The sequence below is a fragment of the Mustela nigripes genome, unplaced genomic scaffold, assembly GCF_022355385.1.
Source record: "Mustela nigripes isolate SB6536 unplaced genomic scaffold, MUSNIG.SB6536 HiC_scaffold_68, whole genome shotgun sequence".
NCBI classification, from domain to species: Eukaryota; Metazoa; Chordata; class Mammalia; order Carnivora; family Mustelidae; genus Mustela; species Mustela nigripes.
In genome coordinates, this window is record NW_026739483.1 from 4,340 (window position 1) to 8,678 (window position 4,339).

A 4,339-nucleotide genomic window follows, 5' to 3' on the forward strand; every position below is an offset into this window, starting at 1 on the left:
CAACCAGAATGGCTTAGATACTGGAGTATTAAAGACCAGATGCACTAGCTGGAATAAAACCTGAACTGTGCCTGGATAGAAAACAGGCAATCACCTAGGTGGCATATACCCTGTAAACAGTGAATTGAACAGCACCTGGTGCACACACTTGAGAGATTATTTACTTTTCTCTGAGTAGGTCCCTGAAAGGAACCATTCATGGAGAAAACTCTCTGGGAACAAAGGAGTTAGCAAATGACCTTTTCCTCCCCCACCTCTCAGAATAAACACAGAGGTACCTGCACAATACAGTACAGAGTGGACACTGGTTACCAATTTGCTTACACTAACTCTCACTCCCCTGCATTCCAGTAGAACTGTCACTCTCAGTCATAATTATTTCACTTCCAGTGCAGAAGGCCTCTGCCCCAGAAGATCAGCACAAACCCCTGCCCATAACAGCTCTCTTGATGAGAGAATTCCACAATACCTCAGTTCTGGAGGTAATGACATGTCTCACCAAAAGATGGAAAAGAATCAGGAAAAAGCCTGAAAAAAACAGCTTAGAAGCCATGAAAACAGAATTAGGGAAATAAATGACACCACAAAATGTTCCAGCATCAAAATATGGAATCCCTGAGGCAGAGGAGAAAGAAAGAAGACTAGAAGATATAGTTGAACAAATTCTCCATGAAAGTTCACCAAATCTGGCAAATGGAACCAGCGTTCCAGTCCTAGAGGCAGAAAGGTTTGCCCCCAAGATTATAGAATCTAGAAAGACCTCAAGACACCTGATTGTGAAAATGATGAATCATAATTTTAGACAGGAGCTCTTGAAAGCAAGTAGAGGGAAAAAAATCCCTTATGTATGGAGGAAAGCCCATCAGAATAATGTCAGACCTGTCCACAGAAACCTGGCAAGCCAGAAAGGGCAAGCAAAATGTATTCAGGGCACTGCATGAGAAGAACATGCAGCCAAGACTACTTTATCCAGCAAGACTGATATTCAAAATGGATGGAGAGATAAAGAACTTTGAAGACTGGCAAGGTTTAAAAGAGTATGTGACCACCAAGCCAACACTGCAAGAAATATTAAGGGGGTTTTATAAAAGAAGGAAAAAAAGCCAAGAATATCATTGAACAGAAATATATGGAGACAATCTATAGACACAAAGACTTCACAGGTAACACGATGTAAATAAAAAGGTATCTCTCAGTAATCACTCTCAACATGAATGGCATTAATGCACCCATTAAATGGCATAGGGTTGCAGATTGCATAACATGACAGGACCCATCCATATGCTGTCTACAAGAGACCCATTTTGAACCTAAGGATACATCCAGACTGAAAGTGAAGAGATGAAGATGCATCTTTCATGCCAATGGACCTCAAAAGAAGGCTGGGGTAGTGGTTCTCATATCAGATAAACTTGATTTTAAACTAAAGACTGTAGTCAGAGATATGGAAAGACACAACATCATTCTTAAAGGGACTATACACCAAAGAGATTTAACAATTGTAAATATTTATGCCCCCAATATGGGAGCAGCCAATTACATAAGAAAACTGTTAATCAAGACAAAGAGCCATATTCAGATGAATACATTAATAGTAGGGGATCTTAACACACCACTCTCAGTAATAGACAGATTATCCAAGAAGAAAATCAATAAAGAAACATGAGCATTGAATGACACATTGGACCAGATGGACCTCATAGATATATACAGAACATTCCACCCTAAAACAACATGGAATCTTCTCCAGAATACACCACATATTGGGTCACAAATCAGGGCTCAACTGATACTAAAAGATTGAGATTATTCCCTGCATATTCTCAGATCACAATGCTTTGAAACTGGAGCTCAACCACAAGGAAAAGTTTGGAAGAAATGCAAACACCTGGAAGCTAAAGACCACCTTGCTTAAGAATGCTTGGATAAACCAGGATATCAAAGGAAAACTTAAACAATTTATGGAACCAATGAAAATGAAGACAGTTCTATCCAAAACGTATAGGATAGAGCAAAGGCAGTCTTAAGGGGGAAATACATAGCTATCAAGCCTCCCTCAAAAAAACTGAAAAATCTAGAATACACCAGCTGTCTCTACATCTTAAAGACCTGGAGAATCAACAACAAATTAAGCAAGCTCCACATACAAGAATGGAAAATAATCAAGATTAGAGCAGAAATCAATGAGATAGAAACTAGAGATATAGTAGATGCATCAATGAAACTAGAAGCTGGTTTTTGGAAAGAATCAATAAGATCAATAAACCATTGGCCAAATTCATCCAAAATAAAAGAGAAAAGGCTCAAATTAATAAAATTATGAATGAAAAGAGAGAGATCACAATTAGCACCAAAGAAATAGAAAAAAATAATTAGAAATTATTATCAACAGATATGCCAAAAAGTTAAGCAACCTAGATGAAATGGATGTATTCCTGGAAAACTATAAACTCCCAAAATTGAACCAGGAAGAAACTGACAACCTGAATAGACCAATATCTAGTAACAAGATTGAAGCAGTGATCAAAAACCTCCCAAAAAACAAGAGCCCAGGACTTGACAGATTCCCTGGGGAATTCTACCAAACTTTTAAAGAAGAAATAACACATATTCTCCTGAAGCTGTTTCAAAAATTTGAAGCAGAAGGAAAACTTCCAGACTCTTTCTATGAAGCCAGCATTACCCTGATCCTCAAACCAGGCAAAGACCCCACCAAAATGGAGAATTTCAGGCCAATATCCCTGATGAATATGGATGCTAAGATTCCCAACAAGATCTTAGCAAATAGGATCCAACAGCACATTAAAAAGATTATAAACCATGACCAGGATGGGATTCATCCCTGGGTTTCAAGGATGGTTCAACATTGGCAAATCAATCAATGTGATATAACAAATCAATAAGAAAATAGAGAAGAACCACATGGTCCTCTCAATTGATTCATATAAACCATTTCACAAAATCCATCATCCGTTCCTGATTAAAACACTTCAAAGTATGGGGATTGAGGGAACATTCCTGAACTTCATAAAGTCTATCTATGAAAAACCCACAGCAAATATCATCCTCAATGGGAAAAAACTCACAGCCTTCCCATTGAGATCAGGAACACAACAAGGATGCCCACTCTCACCACTCTTGTTCAACATAGTATTAGAAGTCCTATCAAGAGCAATCAGACAACAAAGCGAAAGAAAATGTATTCAAATTGGCAATGAAGGAGTCAAACTGTCTCTCTTTGCAGATGACATGATCCTTTATATGGAAGACCCAAAAGACTCCACCCCCAAACTATAAGAACTCATACAGAAATTCAGTAATATGGCAGGATATGAAGTCAATGTACAGAAATCAGTTGCTTTCTTATACACTAACAATGAAAATAAAGAAAGGGAAATCAGAGAATCAATTCAATTTACTGTAGCACCAGGAACCATAAGAGACCCGGGAATAAACCTAACCAAAGAGGTAAAGGATCTGTACTTGAGGAACTAGAGAACATTCATGAAAGAAATTGAAGAAGACACAAAAAGAAGGAAGACCATTCCATGCTCATGTATCAGAAAAACAAACATTGTTAAATTGTCTGTACTGCCTAGAGCAATCTATACTTTCAATGCCATTCTGATCAATATTCCACCATCATTTTTCAAAGAGCTGGAGCAAACAATCCTAAAATTTGTATGGAATCAGAATAGACTTGGAATTGCTAAGGAAATGCTGAAAAAGAAACAGATCTTGGGGCATCACGTTGCCTGATTTCAAGCTTTACTACAAAGCTGTGATCACCAAGACAGTACTGTACTGGCACAAAAACAGACACATTGACCAGTGGAGGAGAGTAGAGAACCCAGATATGGACCCTCAACGCTATGGTCAAATAATCTTCGACAAAGCAGGAAAAAAATATACTGTGGAGAAAAAAAAAAACAGTCTCTTCAATAAATGGTGCTGGGAAAATTGGACAGCTCTGTGTAGAAGAATGAAACTCAACCATTCTCTTACACCATACACAAAGATAAACTCGAAATGTATATAAGACTTCAACATGAAGGAGGAATCCATCAGAATCCTAGAGAAGAACATAGGCAGTAACCTCTTCGATATCAGCCACAGCAACTTCTTTCAAGATATTTCTCCAAAGGCAAAGGAAACAAAGGCGAAAATAGATTTTTGGGAATATAGAAATAGATATAGATATATATCACATAATATGTAGAAAATATAGAAAATATAGAATATATATTTCTATATATATATAGAATATATATATATTCTATCTATCTATAGATAGATAGATCTATCTATATATATATATATCACAAAATATGTAGAAAAG